General features: G+C 39.7%; 2 long non-coding RNA genes across 18 annotated transcripts in view; one reads left to right on the forward strand and one right to left on the reverse strand.

The window, feature by feature from the left end:
• The window catches only part of LOC116243385 (uncharacterized), a 120,927-nt gene extending 109,520 nt beyond the window's left edge, over nucleotides 1–11,407 (forward strand). For 4 of the 8 annotated variants that reach the window (XR_016469805.1, XR_016469806.1, XR_016469809.1 and 1 more), the window contains one exon: nucleotides 8,245–11,407. This is a non-coding gene — a long non-coding RNA (uncharacterized LOC116243385). The remainder of the gene's footprint in view (nucleotides 1–8,244) is intronic. The other 4 variants (XR_016469812.1, XR_016469807.1, XR_016469810.1 and 1 more) reach the window with 4 other exon arrangements.
• LOC149916668 (uncharacterized) overlaps nucleotides 1–27,860 on the reverse strand; it is a 90,427-nt gene that overhangs the window by 19,089 nt on the left and 43,478 nt on the right. For 8 of the 10 annotated variants that reach the window (XR_016469802.1, XR_016469799.1, XR_016469803.1 and 5 more), the window contains exons 3-6: nucleotides 27,436–27,525; nucleotides 5,124–5,202; nucleotides 3,673–3,908; nucleotides 179–502 (exon numbers count right to left, since the gene is read on the reverse strand). This is a non-coding gene — a long non-coding RNA (uncharacterized LOC149916668). The remainder of the gene's footprint in view (nucleotides 1–178; nucleotides 503–3,672; nucleotides 3,909–5,123; nucleotides 5,203–27,435; nucleotides 27,526–27,860) is intronic. The other 2 variants (XR_016469797.1, XR_016469800.1) reach the window with 2 other exon arrangements.

Consider the following 27,860-nt stretch of genomic DNA (forward strand, 5'->3'; position numbering starts at 1 on the left):
ACACACTGATGATGGTGAAGGAGCTCTGCCCTGCCAGGTTGGATCCAGTGGCTGTAAAGAGAGCCTCTTTCCATAGCATAACAATCAGGAAGATCAATGTGGTGGAATGGTGATTCAGGAGGTGTAATGACAAAGAGAGTAGCATCATGTGAAGATGCTATAAAAGATAAGTACTCACCCATCTGTGACAATGCAGGCTCACAGAGAAAACTCCACAAGAGAGAGGTCTCCAACCACAGATCCTTCCCTGGGGACAATCAGCCCTTAAATGAGGTCTAAGACAAGTGCAGCCAGGCTCCACCCATTCAGGTCACATAGGTGAATTGCCTTCACCTGTGCTCCCAGGGCTGACCGGGTCCTTTCCCCAGGTGCTTAGTCAGTGGTTCAGGCTGTGACGCAGCAGTGTCCACACACATTGTAGCTGTAGGGCACTCAGACTTTCTCTCACTTTTACATAAATGGGAATGCCATAGTCAACCTTGTGTGTTTTTTTAAGTAGAAGCTGGTTTTGAGGGGAAAAAAAATGGTTATTAATATATATATTTTTTTCAAAAATCATAGAATGGCCTGGGTTGGAAGGGACCTCGTGGATAATAAATCTCCAACCCCTCTGCCGCAGGCAGGGTCACCAACCTCCATGTTTAATACTAGACCAAGCTGCCCAGGGCCCCCACCAACCTAGCCTTGAACACCTCCAGGGACAAGGCATCCACAACCTCTCTGGGCAGCTGTTCCAGCACCTCATCACTCTCATAGTCAAGAAGTTCCTCCTGATATCCAACCTAAATCTTCCTTCCTTAAGGGGTAATAATCAGAAGAGTGAATCAGTCCAGGAAGTTTCCTAGAAATGTCCCTGACCCATGCCCCAGGGAGGCAGCACACCTCCCTGCAGGTAGGGTCAGGCCGACATATAGGTCCTTCCGTTCCTGTCAGAAAGGAGTCACCTATGGCAGCCACCCTTCTGTCCTTCCAGGTGGAGGCAGGCTTGAGGCGTGGGGTTGACCACTTCATCCGAGGCAACCTCATGGGTTGACCTCCCTTCACACCCTCCCTCACCTCTCCCTCGAGCTCCAGGACCTCAAACCTATTTCATAGAGGCACCTGGGGAACCGAGGATGGTCGGGATGGGGAATGCCCACTTTGCTGAGCCAGTACCTATTTTCACTCCTTCTCTCCTAAATTCCCTTGCAGAGCGGGCAGGAGGTCCACCACTGTCTGGTGAATAACACCTTGATGACTTTCTGGGAGAGTGTTACACTGCTTTTGCCACTGCCCTACACCCTCCAATTCTTCACCATTGTTGCTACGGGGAGGAGAGGACAGGGGGGTCACTGCAGCAGGAACACCATCTGCCTGCTAGTTTGCAAGGCGGCAGGGGGTGACGTGCTCCAAGTGGAGCCTCAGCCTTTTTTTCATATATCAAACCAGTGCTTAAGCCCTGTTCCAGGCTTAGAAACTAGGCAGCAAACAGAGTGTCAGACTTAGTCAGACAAAGTAGGCTTCTCTCGAAAAAAGAAAGAGCCTGCAATTTTTCAGAAATTGAGGTATCCATCTCATGAAAAACACCTCTGCATCTGGAAACACAGCTCTGAGCCCAGGTTCATTAAGCAGTGGTTTCTTTTCTACAAAATGGAGAGGCTGAGAGCCTTAGGAAAGGCTTTGAAGCACTTCTGGCTCTCAGGAGCAGTACATTTTTGGCTTTTTCCTTTGTGACAGCAGAATGTGACCCCAGGTGCTCGTTATTTGCAGAGGCAGAACTCTGCACGTAAAGGTCAGTGTTGAATGATACTGACTCGTAGGTAAGTTAGGATCAGTCCTCTAAGCAGGTCTTCATGCATGGCAAATGTTCACCATTGATTGGGATTGTTGTGTGGGAGGTTAGAGGTTCCAGAAGGAAAAACAAAGAATCACAATGAAATGGCAGCCAGGAAACAGGTGATTCAGGAGTGGAAATGCTCTCCAGTCCCATCTCTGACCAGTGCACTCCCTCTGCATCTGTGCTTCTGTCCAGCCTGAGTTGTTTTTTAAGGTTTCCGGTGAAACACATTTGAATGTTTTCCATGGTAAAATACAGCACAGCAACCATACGGCATGCACTTGCTGTCAAATCATTTTCTTTTATTTTCCTTTGATTTCATCAGTCCTACTCAACCACCCCTCAATAGTTCTTTTCTGTGTACTTCAGCCCTAAGAATTTCCCATGCAAACACATCCTTCAAATGTCTGCTGGCTGCTTCCCCTGCTTCAGGTTTTGGCCAGGTTATATCTAAGTGATCTTGAATTTCCTTTTTGTATGTTAGTGCTTCAAATTCTATGGTTAGGATTTTTGTGGCCTATTTTATGCTGGTCTTTGCTACTCCTCTGGGGCTCCTTCTTTTTAAGGGATAATTTTGTATTATAGTCAGTCTGTGATCTGCAAGTGGAGGTCCAGGCACAAGAACAATTTGCAATAATTTCTTGACAGTCAGAATTGCAATAATAGCGGTGTTACTGGTTTTTAAAGAAGCTTTCTCTCTCCAGTGGCTATCTGCAGTTTCACATAAAGTTCCTCAGGTGTAAAAGTTGTGCTGTTTTTTTTTCCCAGTGAATTCTACCATCAGGAAATTGGAGAGCTCTTTGAGTAAATAATCTTTCTTTTAATCTCTTTGTCCTTGCACTTGGATCATTTGTTTGCTGCAGATATAATCACAGAGATGGAAAAACCTACAATATTTCAGTCTTTCAATTGCCAACTAGGTTAACATAACGGGTGGAATCGCTTCTTCTTTCTGTTTCCGTTTTGGGTAGGGTTGGAGGGTGGTGATGGTGACCAAATGATACCGCTATGTGTCACCAGGCTAATTTCATTAATAATAATGAGGTTCTTAGCTGTCTAGCTTTGCATTTCTAGAAGCCTTAGGAAGTTTACCTTTTCAAGAGGGCTATGGATATCTGCTGTACTTAATATTTACTTGAACAAATTAAAGAAAAGTCATTTTTAAGTAACAAAATATATATATATTTGGTTCTTTTTAGTTTGAGACAACACTTTGATCTCTGATTAAAAAGAAAAAAATAAATGAAATCAGGTTTCCCAGCAAGCAGAAAGCCAAGGGTGAGCTTTTTGTAATATAGCACTGTTAAAAGAAGGCATCTAGAGTCTGAACTCAGAATCAGTAATAAATTGTATTTTTCTTATTTTATAATCAACTCTACTAAGTAATAGAATATTGTGATAACATACCTTATAAAGTCTTTATGTAAACACAACTGACTAAATGTATTTTCAGTTTGAGAATCTGGACTAGTTTGTAGATTGAAATATTGTTATATTGCTTTCAGAAAGCCTAAATGTGATTGCTTTGTACCAGAAATGATGGTATGTAGATTAACGAACAGAATGTCTGCAGTCTGTTAGAGTACTGGAGGTGACACAGATACCTGAGAGACAGCACAGTGAGGATGTTCAGATTGGAAAAATTCCAAATAGAACACTAAAAAATACATAGTGTTTTTGCTAATAAGTAAAACTTGGGCATACCCAGTGATTCCATAATGGTGATTAAATCATGGAGATTAAAAGTCAGTTGGAGATGCATGACAAGATATATAATCAGTAGGAAATGCATGCAGTAAAATTAATAAGGAATGGATTAGACAGATAATAGAGTGAGTTATGAACCAGGCTCTGACCTTGTGGCATGCTGCTCGGATGTCACTGTGCAGTGATACATCTGTCATGTACTGTTCTGCTTGAGTAGAGGGGCCTGCACGCCAAACTTCGTCCTGAAACACGTCTGTGCTGAGAGGTAGGTGAATCTCAAGTTTGATCTTCTGTACTGAAGTTCTACTCCAGGGAGCCAAGTCCATATTCCTAGGTCAGTTCAGGCTTCACTAGGTGACTTTTCTGCCTTTGCAATCACCTGTACCTTGTGGGAGAGCAGGCATTAATTTAAATAATCTAAAACCAAAATAGCACGATATCTGAACAACTGTCAAGGTAGGTAAACACACAAGGTTTGGAAAGTTATCTTGATGGAAGATCCTGGAGTTGCTTAAGGTGTGTTTGAAACTCATGAAAAAATTGCTTGTCTTCTTTTCCATCTAGTGCTAGTTTGAGTATTAGGTCATGTCAAAGTCAAAGTGTATTTGTTCATGATCAGAGCTAAATGTGATGCTGGACCCTGAGGGATGAGACAGGAATGAGGGATTAGGACTAAACTGGCACATCATCTAGTTGTCAGGGAGAGAAAGGCAAACAACAACTCCCAAGCTGGGACAAGGATAATTTCTCACTCAAATCCATTCACAAAGGACAATCCTCCATGCTTGTGTAGCAATTAATATTAGCCTCCATGCCTAGTTGAGCTTCAGACCATTACTAAACTGTGTCCAAATTTCAGGTTATTTTCCTTAATCATTCACTCATTCACTGATTTCTTTAATAGAACAGCTTGTCAAGTAGCACTGTTGGAATTTTGGGGTGATAAAATATATATGGCTAAATTCCCAATATTTCTCAATTCCACTGTTCCAAGAGCTAAAGCACCTTTAACAAACACATTTTCAAGGAAATTATAAATTTTTGTGTTATGAGCAATGCAATATTAAACACATACCTCAGCTCTGGAATTTTGTCTGCATCTTTGATGTCAGTGATCAAATATTCATTCCCTTGATTATTCAAATAATTAGACATTTTATCCATTTCTTTCAAAAGTAAAAAGGCAGATTTTTTAAAGGGTGTTCAATATTTAGTTTACTGTCAGCAGAAGAATCATTAGGCAGGAGGATGGTGTGACAGGGAAAAAAGTGTTTGTTGCAAAAGGCCTCAGACTTTCTAAGTGATGCTTTGAAATGTTACTGTATTGGAGGAAGTTCTTGCTCAAAAACTGCAGGTCAGATCCTCACCTGAGGATGCTTATCACACTTCCAGCAGCTTTAATGGAAGGAGAATCAAGCTAAGCTGGGGAGCGCTGGTCGTGGATGAAGGATCTAGTCAAGCACCCCTTCTGCTTTGGCTTAACTGGTGTTTCAAGACTGTACTGTGAGGAAATTCTGCATTTTGCCCTTATGCAGAAGAGGCAACAAATATACATAAAAATAGACTTACAGGTTATGTATAATTAAAACTGGATACATACATTCCCCGATTCCTTTACGAACAATAGATGCTGACACTGGTGAAATCCCATCATTTTTAAGGTTATAATTTAGCGGTGGCTGAAAAAGAAATGTAACATATTTAGATCTTTATTATACTTAATTGCTTCAAGCTTTCTGACTATTGTGTGGATGTCACAGAGGATTAGAATGAAATCAATTCAAATCTCATGCATAATGTGCAAGAAATTTTTTGTTTGTTATAATTCCTACCATTTCGTATTAATTATAATCAAGAGAGAATGTAGGCTGCAGTTGTCTTGTTAATGATAAATACAAATATAGCAACGGTATTTTCATTTTACGTATTTATTTTGCTCTGGGTCTACCTGTGTAAATCATATCCGTAAAGAAAGAACAATGGGAGTTTGTCAGTGTCTGTGCACTACAGAAATGAGTGCGTTTAGAAAATAAGTGTGCACATTATTTTTATTGAGGGATAAAATAGAAAAATGACTTGCATCACTTTCTGCTACGGATTTTTGTTATGGCTTCATGCTCTGTGCTTCAGATACTTATGTAAGCATGAAGAAATATATTCTTTAAAAAGAGACATAAGTAGTTTGAAACAATATTTTATTGGTTACATTGTGTCAAGTATTATATAGAAAAAAGACATCAGCACAAACCCTAAAATAAAATACGGTAATATATATACACAAGGTATTAATACCTATACCTTCTTTTGGGACAGTGCATATCCATTATAGCTAAAACACTGACAGTAAAGTAATGACAAATGGGACAAACATGTAACAGTAAATATCGTATTTCCTATCAAAGGCCATAAAGGCTTAGAATCTCACCTTACCTTCTTCTGTAATTTTACTACTCACAGACCCATGGGTTGCAGTAACACTGGTGAGACACGTTCAGAGATAAGAATGGCAAGTCCTAAACTACTAAACTGCAGTGCTGACAGATACAAAGAATTAAAGACATGATTGCTTTTATTCTTTCTTGTTAACAACGTATCTTTGTAAGATACCTTTACAAATACCAAAATAGTCAAGTAATTGCTGAAGAAAAACAACCATATGCAAGAGGCTCTTCTTTTTCTTCAATGCTGGATCAGAAAAAAAAGATTGCAGTTGTTGCAAAGGAATCAAGGAGAAAGATGACAACGGGCAGCATTAAAAGCAAGCATTTTCTTTTTTTGTTTTGTTTCTCTTCAAACTAAGAAGGATGTGACCTTGCTGTATTCTTTCCTTCAACAACAATATTCCATTCATACCAAAAGAGTCCAGTGTTTCTATCAGGCTCAAACAAAACACTCAAATAATTTGTTAAGCAATATATAAAATACCGTTTTATGGTGGCCAAACAAGTTTCTGTGCCAGCAAAATAATGCACTGTCCCTCTCTGATGGATCATAACTGAATAGCATGAGTTTGGCACAGACTGTCAGCAAAATATGAGAAGTGACTGGCAGCACTGCACTGGGCCATGAGTCCAAAGTACTCCATGAGACACCATGAGAGACAGAGAAGGTAGGTACAATGTCAAAGAGTGTATTTTGGAAAGTCTCCCTTGCCACAAGACACACTACTGACTAATAGAACAAAATCAGAGCCAATTCATATCACTTGATGTCAGGTGTCAATTCATAGCACGTGACATAAGGCACAAAGTCATGACACCAAGTGTCTCATTTATTGTCAAATATTTATATCTCCTCTGTAAGCAGTGCATCAATATTAAAGGTGACAGTGCTGAATGGAGATTTAGAATACATTCCACGTATAGGTTCTGCTTAGGCTGTGGAAGCAAAGAGTTTGCTATGGAAGCAATCAGCAAACTACAGAAAGGACTTTTTAAATTGAGGCTGTGGCTATCTTAGAGCTAGAGATGACCAAAGAAGAAGGACAGAAGGCCCAGTCACTCTTACAGCTTGAAACAGTGAAGCAAAGAACATTTATCCTCTGTGTCAGCCTATGAAGGAGCTGGGAATCTGTGCAAAAAATCTTAAATCTGTCAGGCAATCAAGTCAATAGATCTAATCCTAAAAGAACCTTTCTGAGTCTTAGTTTGGAAAGGTGGGTGTGGATTATCTTTGGATGGAGTGACCATGAAGATTAGTTAATGGCTATGTAGTTCTGCTCCTTATGTGGTCCTTAGTCACTGAAAGATTTTACATAGGACCCCACAACAGTGAATATGAACCAGAAATAGAGCCACAGAGCTATTCTTGAAAGCAGCCGACTGAACCTATAACTCTTTTCAATGGGGAGAAGTAAATAGAATCCTAAGTAAGTGGAAATTCTACAGAAATCTTCTTCTAATATTTCATATTTAAAAAATGTAACTTCATAGCTCTCAGAGTGACTGTTAAGAAAGCTGTACACATTGTTCTAGAGTAGACCTTGTCCTACCAAAACTGCTGAGCACAGCTTTTATATTGTTGTATTAATGCAATTTATTTACTGTGAAATGTTCGCATTATTGAATCCTATTTTTCTACCGGCTGGTCATACTATGAAAAGCAAACCATCCAGCCTAAATAAATAAAACAGTACTATTGTGCTGGTATGTCACAAGGTAGGCTATTCTGTATAATGGAATGCAAATATGGAAGCAATTATTATTTCATGGATAAATGAAACTTACAGAGAGATGGTGCAGTGTTTTTTTCCCCTTTTCTGATAATCATTAGGTCATCACATAGTAATCCATCCTTTGTCGTACACCATACATTGTAATGTCCTGCTGCTATGGAAGAATGGAATTTCAAAAGGGCTTATGAACACCTCCTTTCTGATCTCGTACATCCTTGACCAGAGGCTGAAGTACTGAATTACCAAAGGTCTCCAAAAGTTATTTCACAAACACATCCCTGGGCTGAAGATTACTTGAGATAATAGCTATTTTTCTATGGGCCTCTTTTTCATCTTTGAAAGTATTCTCAGCACAGCTTACGTTGTGGGCAGCTCTCTGCACTCCAAACAAGCAGCTGATGACTATGCTGTTTACTCACTCATCCTCTCTCTATTTTTTGCAGTCTTTTCAAAGCTCAGGAATTACACTAATTAAGATGGGGAATGCCATGATTTCAAACAAACCAGTAAATATATATCTTAACATTCTTATGTTTTTGTTTTCTAGACAAGCAATGAAGTGTGCAGCTGAAGTGCAGGAGGAATTGAACATTTTAACTTGGAGGGATTGGGCTATCAGAAAGAGAACTGCAAAGGTGAATCTCAGTGAAGGAGGCGTGGAACTGTTGGGGAACACGAAGTGAGGGCTCTGAGCTGGGCACTGTAAAATGGGGTTCTGGTAGCGTGGGCTCGATCATTATTGTGGTAATCCTACTTTAATCCTAATATATACCCAGACCTTGAAGAAAGGAATCTGAGAGCAGAATATTGCCTGCTTACCTCCCTGCCATCCTTGACTTTGCAGCTCTCAGCTAAGACCTGCTTGAATAAGCAGCTACATTTCTTGGTGCTCATCCAAGGTAACTAAAACCGAAACTTTTGCAGATCACCTTTTACATTAAATCTCTTTTCCTTAGGAAATAAATTTGCACTTCAGCTTGGCCTATGCTACATAAGTAAGTATACAAATCAGGACATTTTTCTGATTGAAAGGGCACACAGAGATTGCTCCAGGCTATTAATACCATGCTGTGTGGAATAAGGAGAGATAACCAAGAATTTACTTTGCAGAGCTCAAAAATGATAATGCACACAGCTGAAAGAGTACTGTTTTTCCAGTGCAGCACACCTTCATAATCACTTATGGAAATAGTAGTGTTTTTTAATATTTTTAGTGACATTTACAAGGGTTTTGACTAAAAGTTGTAAAGGCAGGACTCAGTTCCTGTATCAAGGCAGCACTATTTGAAAATTATCTGACAAACCACATTAAAGCTATCTCAAATATCTAGATGAGAAAGGCAAAGAATTGCAATTTCAATCCAGAGCTAAAGCTGAACTGAAAGAAGTTCCAAAATAGCTTCCAACCTAGAACTTTCAAGCTTCTGAATAGCTTTGAATCTAAATTTCACTTTATCTCACATCTGCATCTGCTCTTTTGCAAATGACAGAAAACTTCCCATTATTTTTAACGGGCCAAGTGATGTGTCATAGGCAAGGTCAAACAAGTGACTGAGCATTTACAGAATCAAGATATGAACATATTCACAATTCATAAGTCATTGTGCCCTGTGCAGTGACACTTTGCAGGCACAGCTAAGAGGGAGATGGGGGTGAACGAGACTGTGCTGGGTTCTGTGCTGCAGAATGAGGTCTGAATTATTGCAGGGTCCTCCTGGCCCGAGAGCAGGCCTATTCACCTGAATGGACCATACTTGTGAAATGATTATTTTAAAATTCCGTTTCTTCAGTGTATTCAATAAAGGCTTTTCTTTAATTCAGTACGGTAGGACCAGCGGTGTTCCAAGACATTTCTCCTTTCATGCTTGTTAGATAATCCTTTCCTAACTTAGAGGTAAGAAAGTCTGTCTTTATCTCCAAGAGATGAAAGCAGGAGATAGTCCTGTCGTACAGATCGGTTTTGCTTGCCTGTCTGGAATTTTTATTACAATGCCAGATCCTCCACAGAACAAAGGAACAGAGAGGGGAAGCCTGGACAGCATTCTCTGGTGCCTGCTTGAGGTCGTCAACTTCTAAATATTTCAGGCAGCACCTCTGGCTCTGAATGAAAATGGACAAATGAAAAATGTGGAAGGAGTTTTCAAGGACAGGATTGGTTGGTAGATTTACCATGGTATGGGATAGCTTTCTGGTGAAAAGTTATGGCAAATTAGCCTGAATATAGTACTTAAATGTATGGCACAAAGCAATTCCAGACAGTTACAGCAATAAGCAAAATAGCCTAGGGGTCTTTTTCATCCAGGCAGTTTGGGAATGAGTCTCTGATTGAGTCTCGCAGTATAATCTGCAGCTGGTGAGCAAGGAGGGAAAAAAGTCAATATTTGCTTTTAAAAATATTCTGAATGTTTAGTACTCTAGCCACTATGTTTTCCTATTCTCCATGCACATGATATTATATAAATGTTGCCCACTTTCCTTATAGTGCTAAGGAAACAAATTTAGTTGTAGAAAAAAACAGCAGCAGCTTGGAGGTGGTGGCAGGAAAGTACAGGACAGAAGCTGAAAGGAAGAGGGAAGGAAGACGAAACAAAGCACATCACCTCATCACTCCCCTAGCTACCATAAGAGCAATCAGCTCAAGAGAACATTTCTTTCAGGCTGCATTCAATCTGCTGCAGTTTAAAATGTCTCAAGTGATGGAGAATATTTTCTCACTACTTATGGAAAAGTTAGAATGTGTCAGTTCAAACTAATAAATATCTGGTTTGGTGGTGACATTTACAAGTTGCCTGCTCCACTGAGCTCAGTACGCAAGATAACAGCTCACATTCTACAGTCAGTTCCTTAATTATCTTGTCCTCCCCCCAAAGATTTGTCAGGAAGCCATCTGATGATATCCCAGATAGATTTGCTATGCCAGTAAAGCATTGGTTTGACTTTGACATGCTTTCTGGTTTACTGAAGATGCCCTCCTGGTAGGAGGAGATGACTCAGCAGCTGCTCCAGTGCTTGTCCTCCCCACCTTAAAAACAGTTCTCTTTAAATGCGTTTCCTTAAGGAGTTATTCAAGATTCTCATCATATATTCAGCAGAAAAGAAGAACAAAAATCTTCCCCCAAACAATGTTCTATATTTTTGAAAGCAGTTTTAGAGTAAGAACTATATAGTATCTAGGACAGAGTGGAATATAAATTAACATGGAAAGGACAAAAGAAACTTCAACATAGTGCATGGAATCCAGAATTTGTTTCGTAATGAAATTCTTACTTCTTAAATAGACCCATACTCTTCTCCTTTCTTCACAGATTTTCCACTGAAATTTTTTTATTAGCAGTCAAAAGGCGGAGAGTGAAGAGACCCAAAGACCCCATTGCTGTGTGAATTCACATTATTTTTAGCTCTCCTGCATGAAAAATTATGGAGGAGAAATTTTAGGCTTGTGGAATGATACCTCACCTATATGCAAAAATATAATTCCAAAGTAAATCCTTATGATCTCATCAAATTACTGTATTAAAGATCGTAACAAAAATACCTGTTCAAGCAAGACACTCAAATGTACAAAGTATAAATTAATTCCCAGAAGACCAACTTGAATGAAGTCTGCATTAAACCTATTCTGTGGCTGATTATACTTGCTTTGAAAAATTGTCTTGTTCATATCTACAATCACACTGGCACAATAATAAAATCCTCAAGCCTTGGCTGCAGCCATGGTGCAGAAATTAGATAGAAAACTTTGGAAATAAAATACAGTTTGATTTTGTTAAAGTGCTTTTCTCCAGAGCACCTGGAGGAAAAGTTAAAAAAAACAACTCAATATGTTCTTTGGCAGAATAATCGCCTAGTAGATATGTGAAGCAGAAGGGGGCATCTATATTTGCCCTGGTAAAGCTAAATAAAAGTCATACGAGCAAGCTGAGGAAATACGTACTAGCACTAATCAACACTATTACCAAGGTGTCTGCAAATATACCTTCCTAAGAAATTTAATACTCAGCTCTAAAGGTAGGAAGGTCTTTCAGACAGAGTTCTATCAGTTCTTTCATTAACTTAAATCATATAAGACTGTACTCATGTATAAATTGCAATGCACATTGAGCTATGAAGTGTAACAGCATTCACAAAGCCAGAATTAAGATTCAGAATGGTCCTGATGAATTGGAAAGCTGTCCAGAATTCAGTGAGATGGCATGCAGAAAAGTGGACAGAAGCAGAAATCTCATCTGCCTGTATGTTAACAGCAATTTCATATATGATATATGCAAAGAACTGGATAGGCACCAACAGCTGCTGCCCATTGGTACATGAAGGTTACTACTGTCCTCTACATTCCACTGTCTGTAATAGAAGAAAAGAAAGGAGATACCACTGATTTTTCAGGAAGTATGAAGTTGAAAATTCACAAACATTTTCAACTCTAAAAGTATCCAAGAAATTTAACTTCACTTTTTTTGGTTATTGAATAGAGGAACAGACAAAATATAAAGTGTGACTGAAGGTTTGGAGGGCTCCCCTGTGCAGTAAGGGCGTGTGGCAATGACCATAGAATCACAGAATCACAAAGTTGGAAAGAATCTACAAGATCATCTAGTCCAACCGTCTTCACATTACCACTGCTACCACAAGCACTAAACCAGATCTCGCAGCTCCTCATCCAGATCCCTCTTGAACACTGCAGGGACGGCGACTCCACCACCTCCCTGGGCAGCCACTCCAGTGCCTGACCACCATCTGAGAGAAAAAGTTTTCCTTATGTCTAACCTAAACCTCCTCTGGTACAACTTGTGGCCATTTCCTCGGATCCTGTTTGTTGCCTGGGAGAAGAGGCTACTGCTGTTGTCAGCTGATTCAGGGTTAGTGATGGCAGTTCCTGAAAGAAATTTCTGACCAGTTTGGATGTGGATGAAAATTTTCCATAGACTGTGTGCTGTAAATCCCTTAAAGAACTAGAAATCCCTCTCCCGAGCATTAATTTTCTACATCTATCCTTTTTTCTCTCCTCTGTTCTTTTTGTTTTTCTGTTTTCCCTCCACTGTGACAGAGCTGGGTGGCCTCCCATAGCAGGCACAGGACCTGAGGAAAGGATGCTGCCCAGTGCATTATCTCTACATATATATGGGTCCCCACTAAAAAAGAAAATAAAAATCTGAAGAATTATCTTGAAGCATCTGTCTTTCCTAGCAGGATCACTGTGAGTAGACCTACCAGCAGCAATATTTGTGGACAAAATACATTTTAGAAAGCAAAGCAGATATTTTTAACCAAAATAATTGCATTTTTTGGCAAAAATAAACCCTTTTCTCTCCAAAAGCAGCTTTAGGAGCAATGCAGCCACTTCTTGGAAGCCTCCTTGTTTTGGTCAAATTTCTTTCTCCTGGCAGAAGGATTTGAATAAAATGGTATAACAGTCTTCTCTCATCTGAAATCTTTTCCCACAGACAATATGTTGCTTGGTCTTGTTAATGAGTCTAATTAAGTCAGAATCTGTAGGAAAAAATGTAGCCAAGAATAATCGAAAACAATTCTTTTCACACCACCTACTGAAAAAGATCTGCTGCTAAAATAGAGAAAACAACGATGCAACTGGGTTGTCAGAGATGCTTATAGTTCTAAAATCCCCATAGCCATAAACTTCACAGTGCATGTACAGCAATAGCCTCTGCACAAGACACAAGGCAAAGAAAATGAGGCTATTTTCTGAATACAATTTGTCCTCAGCACTAGCAGTGAAACTGTCCATACTTTACCTAAAGCAAACAGATTTTTTTTGCTTTAATGCGTGTCTACTCACTGTGCATTGTTGTCAGACTCACCCTCTTGAATCTGCTAAGTTCTGTCTGCCAGAACCTCTGCCCTTTCAGAGAACAGAGGAAAGTCACAGTGGCTGAAGCTCATTTTCTTCTTAGCTGTGTCCAATGGCACGTGTAGACTTGACTTAGCCTGTGATATGGCTGTATTTGGCCCAGTATTTGCAAGGGTTTTAACTTCTTTCTCTTGGTCTTCTGGAGGTTCAAGTCCTGGGTCTAGTATTCCTTTATGCTTACGTGCTTCTACATCAGTCATTTAGGAAATCAGCTTTTCAGGTAAAGTGCTGTTCTACTTCTTTGCTAAAAAAAACACAGTCAAATTACATGTAACGAGGTACTGGCTGATAAATTAAGAGCTCAAGAGAATGCTTTGTTTTCTATTCTTAAAGGTGTAAGAAGCGTCAGTACCACTCAGAGCTTGAATGCCATCCCACCAAGCAGGGATTACTGGAGAATAACGTGATTTAAATATAACATATAAAATAACATGTTAATACATGAAGGAGTATTCTCCAATTTTTAGGATTAACTACAGCTAATTAAAATATTATTTTCAACAGACAGAAATACTAATTATTCCTTTAACTGAGATTCCATTTATAGTAAAACACGTTTGAAATTCTATGAAGAAAATCAGTGAGAAGTGAGCATTCATGTCCACAGTGTTTGTGGGCTAGCAGCAAATTCAGTTTATCTGTAATGTATTCAAATTAATACAAAATAAACCAGTACATTTACCAGGAAAACTTTTCTTCTTTTTCGAAGCTCAATGATACCAGGAATTGAAGAGAAAAAAAAGTAGAAGGTAAAAATAGTATTAGAGCTCAAAACAGCACAAGTATATAAATTAAATAAGAATAAAAAAAAACTTTGACACAGGTTGCCATTTCTTACCGCATTTACTCAACCAAATCATCCTTTATGCATTGATCAGTTTGAGGAGCAAGGTAGTTTTCTTTCTAAAGATCTAAAGGAACATCAGTAGAGCACAGGATGCAGGGAACGCTGATATTTCACTCCAGAAGTTGGTATCCAAATCTTTTTGCCTTGAGCAAGAGAGCACTGGGATCATGGAGATAATTACAGAACGTTGCAGCTACTGGCTCTTTCAGCGTTAGTTTAACCTGTACCCTGCAGGATTCCTGTTTATTTAAGATCTCCAAGACTCCATATTACTCTTGTCAGCAGGAGTTAAGGACACTTAAGAACAAGGAAGAAGAAAAATTCACAGCGTTTGCCAGCCACCTTCATCTGCCCATCAAACCAGCCTTGCTCAGATCTTATGGCCTAAAGAATGAGAGCAGGACTTCTAGCAAGGAAACTAATGCCAAGGAAATAGAAATCCTTCCTTACGGCATAAGAAGGCTTTTCTCCCTAGCAACCTCCATCGTTACGGAACCAAATTTTATCAGGAGTGCTGTGCTCCCCAGCTCACCTATTTCATCTCAGAGGAGAACTCACAGGAGATGTGAGAAGTGCAGCAGACTCTCCTTTGGAAGCTCGTACCACACAAGCTGTTGATCTTTCTCTTTACTGGGATTGCAGATGGTCTGTCACTGTTAAGACACTTTGTGCAGCTGCTCATCCTAAATTACTCAACAAACTTTTACCATTTTCTTTCCTTTTGCTTCTATTCTTTCACCAGTTCTTGTTGTCTACCTTGCCCGTGGTTCTATGGGAGACATACACCAATCATTTTTTGGTGGCTTTCCTTGGAGTATGTCTTACTGGTTTTTAATTTAATTTTTCGAAGTACATACCATTTCTGTGGAAAATCAGAGCAGCATTTGGGGAGATATTTCAGACCAGCTTACCAAGCAGCAGCAGTGCTCACTGGACACTGGCATGGAGCTCTGAAGACCTGGTTGTTGACTGTCATCAGCCCAGGCACATAAAGCAGCTTTGGATAAGTCCTTTCACCTCTCTGTTTATGGAATCTCTGCATATTTGGCATTGATTTTCAAAGCTTCTGTAAATTAAGAGCATTCACTTCCATATATTTTTAAAGAGCCTGATATAATGTGGCCCTTATTTCATTTGAGCTTACTAGAGTATGAAGAACTAACTAGAGGAGTCCTACATTTCAGAGTTGAAATCAGAAGTACCACTGCCAGTCCTTATTTGTGCCTATGCACTTTCTTCTAATCTGGTTCTTTCTTTAAGACATAATCAAAATTGTCTCCTGTAGTTGTACAGAAAATTAACCAACCAAATAACCATTGCTTCTTACAACTGAGGAAAGTGCAAGGTACAAAACAAAGTGATGTATGTTGAAACAATTAATCAAATGCAGTTCATTATTCTTACACGAGCACACTGACATACTTCCAGGTTTGGAGATTATTTACTTTCTGAAATATGTTTTAGGAGCTTATTATGGTCATATTCACAATTGGCCTCGGAGAAGGACATGGACTTGGAGCTCGTTCAGAGTAATTTAATTAATCTTATTCAAAAAAGCAACAGCCAACCATTATGACCCAAGTCAATACTAAAATGATTTCCCAAAACTCATTACAAAGTCACTTTCAGGAAACAACTGGTAGTTCCAGAACTCAGAGGCTAAGCCATAAATTTAATTTTCTTTAAAGTCTGTAAATTAGCATATATTAAAAAAAAAAACAAAACGGTGTATTTCCATTTCCTTTAAATAAAGTGTAGTGCCTTGGGAGGCATGTCTTCTTTTTTTGTCTAAATCCTCATTTTTTAAAACAGTTGATATATTTGGTATGTTTGTTACCACATCATAGTGCCTAGAAATACAAACAAAACTCATTTTACTTCAAGAAAATAAACATGCAGCATAAATTTAATCTGCCTGCCTGCCTACCAGATGGAGAAAAGAACAGGGCCAACAGGGCCAAGTCACTGACAGAGTAACTGTTTCATCACATCAACCTGATGTTGACTTATAAATACAAACAAGTCCACTTGCACCCTTGGGAACTCACCATGTTTTCCCCCAATTTCTGAAAATAAATGCAAATTAATTCTTTATTCACTATTCAGATCACTACAGAGGAAATACCATATTTATTACCGGTGATTCATTTGGATACCTGTATCATGATCCATCTGGAGATAAATCGCTCCATTCCATAAACTGAGTCAGCCTCCAGATAAGTAGAGAAATTTCTGTACTAGTTCTGATGAACTTTTATTGTAAGCATTAAAATTTATGTAATTCAATTTCACAGACTGTGCCACTTCAACAAGATGTTTACTCAGGAACAATCAATAGGTGCCTTGACACTGCCCTCACAGAATAAGGAGCTAGTCAGTACCAACAGGTATATATTAGACTTTGGGTCATTTTTGTACATATTTCTTTCTATTTAAATTAATAAAATCATTTTCTATGGGGTGAAGAACAGCAAAGAATGGTGCATATTTGTCTCAGAATTTGCCCCATCCCTGGAAGTGTTCAAGGCCAGATTGGATGGGGCCCTGGGCAGCCTGGTCTAGCATTAAATTGAGGAGGTTGGTGGCCCTGCATGTGGCAGGGGGGTTGGAGATTCATGATCCTTGAGGTCCCTTCCAACCCTGGCCATTCTGTGATTCTGTGTAATATCTCAGAATTGGCTATGGAATGGAGAAGGGAGTATAGTTCTTGTAGCACTGCTGACTTGAGGAGTACTACCAGTACGAAAGGAAAATTCTGCCCTTCCAAAACAGCACTGTAACACCCCATCTAGTTCTTTATAACACTGTGGTGTCATTGATTTGATCATCGTCATATGTATGTTCTGCAAATCAGGTAAATAATACTAGGGGAATATTAGGAAATGAGAGAAGGAGAGACACATGTTGAAGAGAACAGGTGGCTTAATAAAATAACAAATAAATATATTTGTCCAGAACTGCAGAAATGTCAGTACTTGCCTGCAATTACATGTAGCCAGGAACATTGTTCATATGCTTGAACTGCTCTTTCAAATATGCCTTTTTTGGTTCTTTATGGATTTTGCAGTAAGATCTCTGTGGTGAACTCGAGCAAAGATAGGAGCAAGGAAGACATGAAGATTCCAGCCCCTTTCATTTTCAGTAAATGAATTTAAAATGGCTATTTACAAAGATAACTATCAAAATATCTTGGTAACACTTAGCACTGTCAAAAATGTCATGAAGAGATTTTCTGGCACTGTGTTCCAGCACTACAGATGAAGTGAGCTGTACATACTCTGCCCTGGGTTGGTGCGGAGACTGAAAAACCAGCCTGTCTGCTGTTCTAGTGGCTTATTTTAATTCTTTCTGTGACCCTTTATGAACTACAGAGCTCTATTCAGGACCAGCAAGGGCTGAATAACTGGATTTGCTTGGCAGGTAACCTTCCTTACGCTGCCAGTCAGTCCAGCAGAAGATAAGTCACTGATCTCCTGTGAGAAGAAACACGTAAGAGATGAGTCAGACCAGCATTGGGCAGATTCAAAAAATACAGTGAGATACTGTATATTTAGATTAGTTACCTAAATCTAAATATGTAATCCTGTATCCTCCCTACCTCTGCTAAACTTTTATTCTACTTGGGAAGTGCTTAAAATGCACATGGGCCTCCCTGTTTGTCTTGAAAATTCCACTAGCATCTGAAGAACAATCAGTAATTTTTATACCAACATTCATAGAAACAGTTCTCAGATCAAAGACCAGATTAAACCTCCCGGCTCTGCTGCCAGCATGCATGTGATGTATATTTGGGCACAGTTCTCATGCACTGCACAGCTGAAGTGGGCACATCATCTGGATTTCCATTAATCTGGAAGCTCAGCGTGAGCTGCTGGATACTCATGAGTGTGGAACAGATGCTCAACATCATCAAATTTAGTCTGACAAAGTTCCTGGCTGGAGAAAGGGAGCTTGAGTTGGAAAGTCATACAATAACCCTAAAAAGAGATGCTCTGAAGGACAGTGCAATGCTTTTTCCAGCCAATTAGCCTTAAACTGCCTTCTGCACAGTGCCCTGTTTTCAACAAGACTGTCTTCCACTCATCCCTTTCTGAAATACAGATTAACACCCCGCTAGGCAGATAAGAATATTGACTGCAAATGTCTGGAGGTACAGATTAGCCCTCAGAACAGAGAAGGGAGCAGTGGCACACACAGAGATATGGGCATGGGGGACTGGCTGGGGCCGTCTAAGTACATAACCTCATCCCTCACCTTAGCCCAAATGGTTCCTGCTGAGTGGCTCACAGATCTTCTGGCTTCCCAGGTAAAACACACTTCTGCTGGGAACTCCAGCTTCATCAAGACTTGTAAGGGAGCCAAGCACTTTGGAAGGAAAGACACAGATGCTTCCTTGTCCCCCTGAGTTTTCAAGCCAGGGGTCAAACATCAGTGCCACCTCTCTGCACAGCACAGCACAACTGATAAATGGGATTTCTGCTCACGGGTATCACTGGGCTGTTCATCTAGCATGCTGGCTGCCTCAGATAGCAGTTCTGAGCCATACAATTTGCTTCACTGTGCAGGGAAGGCTGTGCCCTAACACAGTTTTGTATCTATCCCTGGCACCTGGGTTCAAAGAGGTGGGAGCTGCAGGGAATAAGCCAGTTACTGGTTCTGGTTGGCTGAGCCCAACAGGCAAGTGGAGGAACTGAGCTACAGAGCCTGCTGTTGATCTCCAGCTAGCATAACTCAACTCATTTCAGCCGGCATCAGTAGAAATGAGCTGATTCACCCCATTTATAGTTTCTTCTTGTCTACTTACTGCATTTTAACAACTGCCAGGCACAAAACTAACTGACTGGGGACATTAGACACAAAGACTTTGCACTCTTAATGTTTTGTTTGGCTAAAGACTAACAAAGAGAAAAACTTCTTAGACTTCTGATGAGAAAGCTAAAGCCCTGAACACTTAGCACTAATACCGTGGTTTTCAGTTTCTAAATGCTTTGCAAACATTCATTAATTATTCCTTTCAACAGCACTTGGTTATTTTCAGTTACTAGAGAGCGTATTTACCAAGTTAGCTCCATTCGTGCACAGCACGTTGTTGGCAACAGGCAGGAGTGTAAATTGATCCATAACCACATGCTGTAATTTGCAGCAGATTTGCTTCACCGGACACCATCAGCACAGCTCCAAAGGCAGCCCAGAGGAGTGCCCGCCCCTCCTTGTGTCCTATGGTGGTGATAACCTTTGCCTTCTGTGCTACACCGAGTGGAAATACCGAATCTGTTTGCTGCCCCCTTGGCTAATTCCACAGAAATGGATGTCAAACAGGAGCTTCCAGCTTGACACACACACAAAAAAACAGTAATAAATTTTGTTATGCATCTCGCCAAATTATCCATTACAGCACAGAAGTGATGGAGAATAAAGCATGAGAATGGCACTGTCCCCATGCAACGGCGGCATTTCCTGCACACAATAGTTATTAAAAGCACAAAATATTCCTGTAGTCTATCAGGAATTTGCCAATAAATCTCACAAACCAACTGGAGAGTGAAGTATGAACCATCCTAAAACTACAAAGAGCCCAGCAGGAAGGAATAAGGTCGGAATGCCTGGCTGCAGGCGCACCTCCCTGCTCTGCGCAAGTCCCACTGAAGACCTGAACCAGTGCTCAGCTTTCTAAAAGAGCAGCAATTACCACTGAGTTCTTGTTTATTTTCACCTTACTATCTCTCCCCTTAAATTGCATTTCTGGCAAAGTTTTGTCTAAACCAATGTGTTTGCACTGGAAATGACTGTCTCAGTGAACTGTGACAGACGATAGAGCTGTTGCTACAGGCCAGATAATACCTCCACAGTTCAAAACAGAGTCTTGGGAAGCGTTAAGCTATCACTTTTTAATTAGCACTGCCTAAATTTTTTCCAGCGAACAGATTTCTGGCATTTAACACTGGAAAATGTCAAGCTGCCCATAACCTTTGGTAGACACAAAGAATGGCTGCCGGCACCATTTTATGTCACCTCCTGTGCCAGAAATCCCTCTGCAGGGGTCCAGGCCCTGGAACACAAGGAGCACAGAGCCGGATATCACATACACCAAATCTGGCTTTGCTGAGCACTCACAGCAGCTTGCTCTGCATATGACTCCTGCTGGTACTGAGGTGGCTTTGGCTGCATCCTTTCTTCATGCTCACTGTTGCTTCGCTCAGCTTTACACTGTGTAACCTGACAGAAATCAGTGCTGTGCCTTAGCATCACAGGCCCAACAGAAATTAAAACTGCAGAATCAGGAACTAACACTTGCAGTACAGCTTCCCTCCCAGAACAGGAATGGTAAGAAATCTGAAATTTTCATACTCCAAGACTTGAAATATAATGAATTAGCCATCTTTAGCCTTGTTTGTATTCAGAATGTTTGGCTGCAGGTAGAGCTGCACTAGTACACGCTGGGAACTTGGCATAGAAAGTGGGTGTATTGGCAAAAGCATCATGCAGATCTCTCAACAGAAAACAAAGAAACTAGTGGCAAATAGATTTTGTTGCTTGTATAACTTTATCTGTACCTAAGCTTTTGTCAACACTGCTTTTTTTTCTCTCAGTTCTACTCAGTAAAGCTTCCTTGTGCATAAAAGGCCTAAGATTGGTTGCTATTATCTCCTCCATGGGCATTTACAGTTTCCAGCAACTTTTCTGAAATAATTTCCCTATAAGCAATACACAAGTCTTTACTAGAATCAGGCAGACAAAATTTACCCAATTTTCAGTCTCAATAGTTAAGACATGCTCTGGGATTCTTTGATGGTTTATTTGGGAAGAAAAGAAACACCCCTCCTGCTGATGGGCCCTAATTCGCCTCCATCTCTGCTCAGTACAAAGAAGCAGTGAGGTAATCACACACACTTCTGCCATCTGCTCTGCAAATACTCTGAGCTTTCATTTGAGAAAATGGTATGTTGCACAGCGATACAAACAAAGATTTGAGATTATATTCATTCATTCCAAACCAAACACAATAGTTATTTCTTCTCTGAAGTGTAGAGAAACACAAACGACTTTTTTTTTAAATGAAATACGAACGTTTCTAATGATAAAGTGTAATTTTAATCTAAGAGTGGAATTTTCAGTTTCTGATATATGGTTACACTCCAATTTCAGGCTGAAGGAGGTTCCTCACAGCTACCATTTTTCTGGATGTGAGCATTTAGTACATAAAGTAATTAATTAAACAATGTGCCTTATTCTAAAATATCACTTTTTATATCAATATGGCTTACACTGCTAGTTCTGTGAAATAATTATATGCCAAAAGCACAGTGACTACAGTGATACCACATGTGACTTCAGCATAAACATAAGAATATCCCAGACTTATTCCAAGAAGTTTCTTGCAGCAAATACTTTACTATTTATGCAAAGGATACCAATGGATAATATGCAGAAGACATAATAACGTCCCACCTACACAGAAAGGACAGGGTAGGGTAGTGTTCATCTCACCCAGTAACCAATATCTGGCACTAGCCAGAGCCAGATGTTGTAGAGGAAATGTGAAATCCATATGGTTAGTGTGGGATTAAGTAGCTGTAGTTTAAATGCCTTTCCAGCATTCATTAAAAAAAAAAAAAAAAAAATTGGCTCATGCTGTGAAACATGAGGAAGTTTTATCACTTTCTGAAACTGGAATTAATATCCCCTGCCCCAAAACTCACTCTAAAACATTCACCTGCAGATTTTCTCTTTATTCATAGTAGCCCCAAGTTTCAGTCTTTTGCTGCGTTTTCAGACCCTGTCATACTGCTGGCAACAAAAATCACAATCTAATCGAACTTGCATAAAAATGCATTTTTTTCCACTTTTTGAGTGCACTGAGTATTACGATCACTTGAGAAATGCAGTTAATTAATACTTCCTTCACTGCAAAAAAATTTTTTTAAAGGCATGGAAACTTAATAGCAATCTTTAGCTTTGTAAAAGGATGAAATCCTCATGACATGGAAAAACTTTTTAGGCTTTTTTTTTTTAATAGAACCCAAGGGAGAACTGGCGCTTGCCTCTTATGAATTTGTAGAGCAGAACAGAAAGGAGGAAAATATGAAACATGTTCCCTCTTGCAGTCCTCAGGATGAGGGTGTTGGAAGTGTTTGCAGCACAACCACTTGAAGCCGATTGGCGCCAAGCCCTGACAAGCTCCCTCTCTAATAAAATGTGTTTCTCTCAATATAAAAATCTAATCGGTGGAACTTGCTTGATACATTCCAAATGTAAAGCATGCTAAACATACCAGACACTGACTGGTTGAAAAGGATCGTTATTCACAGACTCCTAATCAAAGCTTCATTTCGTGTCATTATTTATTTGGTTTTACATGTTTCCTGTTTGCTTGAATGAAAGTGTCTGGTGGTGGAAATTGTCACAGTGAGCTCAGGGAAAGCAAGCAATGAGTTGAGCTGCATTCAGAAATGCCCAGGCACAGTGTGTTGAGTTTGAATTTTTGTGTGTGGCTTTTTATGCTTTATTGTTGTTAATTTTTGCTTGTAAAAATCTACAATGTTTGCTAGGTAATAAAATACTGATTTATTTTGGTGATTTACTTTGCAGCAAATTGAGGCTATATGGAAGCTAAAAACAGCTTTATTTAAGCTCATTATGATGATGGTGGCTATAATGACTCAGATAATTGTATTTGTTTGACACGTACACTGTAAGTCAGAAATAAACCCCTCTTCTACTGCACATCCTCTCTATGGAGAGTAAATGTAATTTAAACCTTGTTAAGAGCTGCCACTTCTCTGCTTATGAAAGTTGTAAGGTGATATGTACGTGAGTCAATGCCTTGGAAATCAAAGAATTACAAGATTGCAGGGGTTGGAAGGGACTTCAAGTGGTCATCAAGTCCAAACCCCCCGCTAAAGCAGATGCCCTAGAACAGGATGCACAGGTCGGCATCCAGACAGGTCTTGAATAGCTCCATAGGAGACTCTACGACCTCTCTGTGCAGCCTGTTCCAGTACTCTATCACCCTTATTGCAAAGAAGTTCTTTCACATGTTTATATGGAACTTCCTGTGTTCATATTTTAGGCCATTATGAGTGTTTTGGGCAATCCTAGTTTACTTATAAGGGATTTAAACCAGTAAATGGGAACACCATCACATCCCTCTGTTTTTTCACAGAAAGTCAAAATAAAATTAGTAGTGTTTGTCATAATTATCTTCGTTTTTCTGTACTTGTTGAAGCCATGGATGCTCCTAGCAAAACCTGATTCTGAAGAGACAAGCATCTGGGCAGAATATCTGGAAGTCTGACTCCAGACTTGCAGTGTGGCATGGAATATGGACTGCAGCAGTCAGAGACCTGACCTATGCTTCAATTCAGGCTAAGTTCATGTCTTGCAGCTTCAGGGCTTTTCTCATGGCTTTCCCAGAGAGAGAATTTGACTTCTGGTATGCACTTTCTGGAGATGAAAATATACTGCTGCTTATTTTTATCTCAGGATCAAATGATGAGCGGTCACATCTGGAGCAGGATCAGAAGATCTGAATAGAAGCCCAAGTTCTGTCACAGATGCACAACAGATTTTGGCATGATAGCTCCTGATGTAAATATATTCTGGCTAACTTTCTAGCTAACCAGGTGGGATACCTATAGCTGAAAGTCCTTGGGTAGGATTCCCAGTCCCCAGCCTTCTGTAGTTTTAAATCTGTGCTGCTCATAGTATCCAGCATCGTCAGCTCCAAAACTAGGCAAAATGAGCCAGAATCACGACATCTGCAATTTCATATTCCTGCACTTTGGACAGACCATGTGGGTGAGCTCTGGGAGCCAGGGGCCTCAAAGTGCCAGAGAGCAACCATGGCTCTTGGTGTCCATTATGAAACTGAGGACTTGAAATCCCTGACTTTAACCTCAATACAGTTCCTTCCACCTTAAGCCCTTTCCTAGTGAAATCAATATTCTGGTCGGCTCTACGACTAAGAAAAACAGCTGTAACATGCAGGGGAACATATTTTGTTTTCCCAGATCCCAGCGCTGATGTTTCTCAAATGAAATTTTCTCTGACGTTCAGGCATAAAATCTTGAAATTAAAATGAAATGTAATTGCTAATGAATGGAAAGTATTACTTTCTGGCCAGCTCTATTTGTACATACAAAAAACATCCTAGATACCTCAAAGTTTCCTTCATGCCATCTCAGATTATTTTCTGTTACTGTTTTACCATGACTTCCAAAGCCAGCTCCTTAGGGGTTTTCACTGCCCAAATTCCCACTCGTTATTCCATTTGACACTCGGATCCCTTGAGCAGCACTGAAAAATTACTAAGCCTTAATAACTGCAAGAATTCCAAACAATAGCTACAACGAAGGAACTGGTCCTGGCACTAAAAACCCATGAATATGTAAGACAAATTGTATCTGGAGAGATAACAGGCTACCAGAATCGTCTTTCAAAAGATATACAGTGTAAGCTGCATACTCCTCAATAGCTCAAGGGGCTTATAGTCAATAAATTTAACAGGCTGCAACCTAAAAAGTCAAAGCTAAAGTACAGTATGCAAATACAAGCTAGAGTGGACTCTTCTTTTCTACCTTAGGACAGAGTTAATAGAGGGGAAATGACAAAATACATAAAAAGGAATACACGGGATTTGACAAAGTATGTTTTTTTTCCTTTTATCTTCAAGGCAAACTATCAGACTATTTTGGTTTACAAATAAATCAAAGAACTTTTATCAGTTTGCATAAAAGTCCCATTTTCAGCACTGGAAAGATTAAGCTTCAGAGCCTTTAACTGCGTGCGTACGTGAGGGATTACAAAGGAAGTGGTGTAAATAATGACCTTGCTGAAAACAGATTAGCTTCAATGATTATATAGTAAAGTAGTAATGTTTTCTTCACCTACAGATTAAAATATCAGTTGAGAGTTTCCATAAACAAGTAGAATTCATGGTTATTCAGTGTAATAGGATAATGACAGTAGCAGTATCTGACAGCCCTATTTCTGCCTCTTGACATTATTTATGGTATTCTGATGCTCAGTCTAGGGAGCTGGATCCTCAGCTTTGCCAGATGTGTTTGCTGTGGTTTAGTGTTTATGTGACAAAAACATTTCCTTTAGGAATTTCCTTTATTTTACAGTTATGTGGTCACATTAAATACAAATGCATTGGACCCATCATGTCCTTATATTCTTTTAAAGTCAACTTTTCAAGACGTACCCCTACTACTCTCAGGTGACTAAGAGCACACACAGGCTGATTTCTCATTAGCTTACCCCTCATACTGACATTTACACTTAGTTTAAAATGTCGGTGAAAACTGAAACAGCTGGACTATTCCCACCGAATGATTTTTTTCTTTCCTCTCTTTCTTTGCTGTTTCTAAAAGCACTTGTGAGGATGGAAACAGCATACATGGGATGGATACGGTGTTGGATTTGGCAGGCCAGGCCTCTGCTCTGACTCAAAAGGGACTTAGGACAGAAAAATGCAGCTTTGTGAGAGGCAGAGCAGAAGGAGACTCTTGTAGTCCAAGTCAGTACCTTAAGACAGAAAGTAACAGGCAAATATTCCTTCTCTTTGTGAGCAGGTCAGTGTTAATGAGCACACTCTAGTTTGCTTGCCATTCCCAAACAAGATGGAAACAAATCAACCAAGAAATTGTCAGTTATTTGTCACAGTGCCCATAAAATTGTCAGTTCTAAAAAAATTCTGCTTCACCTGGTGATATCATTTCAAAGTCTGCACCTGCACTGGTAGCTGTACGTAGTGCAGGACAGGGAAGGAAGCAGCTCAGTTTGCTTACTGGCACAAAGCAACCTCCATTGTAAAGTAAGTGGATTAAAGAGTGGAGTCAATTTGGTTTACAGGAGAAGTGTTCCCACATAAGGAACAGCACAGCACAAACTCATCACAGGAGTCTTGGCTTGCAGTACTTGGGTTCTTCACACAAAGCAAAGTGCAGTCTTGTCTAGCATATGGCCTAGCAGACAAACCAGGGCTTTAAAGCAGCCTATAAAAATTATGTTACACTAGCAAAATTGGTTAATGTTTAATTATGTTCAAAGGAGAAAGACTAAAAAGCCTGAAATTCTGACTTCCTAAATTGTCAATCATCTTAAAGATGCAGTGAGTTACCATTTTTCTTGAACAATACCTTCTATTGAATTTATTAAGGTGTATGACATAGAGCCTGGGTTTCTGCTCTAACTTCATGCCAGTGGAAAGGAAGATAAGAAGACAGGAAAGGGGGGGAGGACTGTGCTATAGATTTGAGGTGCTGGATTTATTTATTTTTTTAATTCCATCAAAAAACTTGTTTTAGCAGATCTATGAAAAGTATTACCCAGAGCTGGGTCAATGCATCTTCAGAAAGGCTGTTAATCCTAACTGTGGGTATTTGTACTCACGGTATGCCATTTCTTAGCCTGTGTCTGTACAACAGTTTGTGAGTGCTGTGGAACAGGGCTGTAGGCAAACACTATGTAAAGCAGTCACATCCAGAAATGGTAGCAGTCTGTCTTCAGAAGCACAGAGCACAGTTCAAGCTACAAAATCCATTCAGAATGTCGAAAAAATCAAGGAGATTAACTTATGTTGCACTCAGTGCTGCTCTAGTTGGTTTAAAACCTCAGCCATATTTACACTGAAGGGTCAAAATGGTAGAAACAAACAAAACAAATGAGCCTCAGCACCTGTGGTACATGCAGGTAATTTGGAAAAACAACAAAAAAAAAAGGCTTAAAAAACAGGCTGCCTACCCTTGATCAACAGAGGTGGTGTCTGGACATCGCACAAGATATGACAGAGGATCTCTCAGCATAGAAAGGCAATATTAGAAGCCACCCAGTGAAAGCAACAGACCAATCTCCGAGTCCAATGAAAGCAGAAATTTTTCAACAGACAAAATCAATCCCTTCCGCATTTTCTCTGTAGTTAAGCTGAGGAAACTATCTCACGTAAAGAGTGGAAAATACACAACCAGTGTGATAAATCTGCATCCACATACGTCTAGCAATTCACTTTTTCTTATAATTACCTTTTCTCTCTGTTAGTTCTTCTTGTTTCTTTAGCAGTCATCCCATGGATATTTTCATGAAGATGATCTTGAGAATAGAGAATGCACCGTCTTGTAAAGAGAAGAGAAAATAAAAGGTTTCTGAGGGTTATATTCACCATACCATGCCCAATGGACTTCACATACCATCTAACTGCTGATCGTAGCAGGAAAAGGCAACAGACAGATGTAAACTGACAAACTAGAATGCTGTTGTGCTTTCAGATTGCATATAAAGTGAAAGTCTAAATGTTTTTGCTTTTCTTTACTGCTGCTCAGAAGTCTTTGAGGAAAGACTGATGTTCCTTTTCCTTTACTTTTCCCAAAGTTTTAGTTTCCAGGTTTTGGGCCTGCAAAGAGCTGCTTTTAAAAACTGGTGACAATTTTACATTCTGAAAGGATATTGA

The sequence above is a fragment of the Phasianus colchicus genome, chromosome 10 (genome assembly GCF_987193195.1).
Source record: "Phasianus colchicus chromosome 10, bPhaCol1.hap1.1, whole genome shotgun sequence".
NCBI lineage: Eukaryota > Metazoa > Chordata > Aves > Galliformes > Phasianidae > Phasianus > Phasianus colchicus.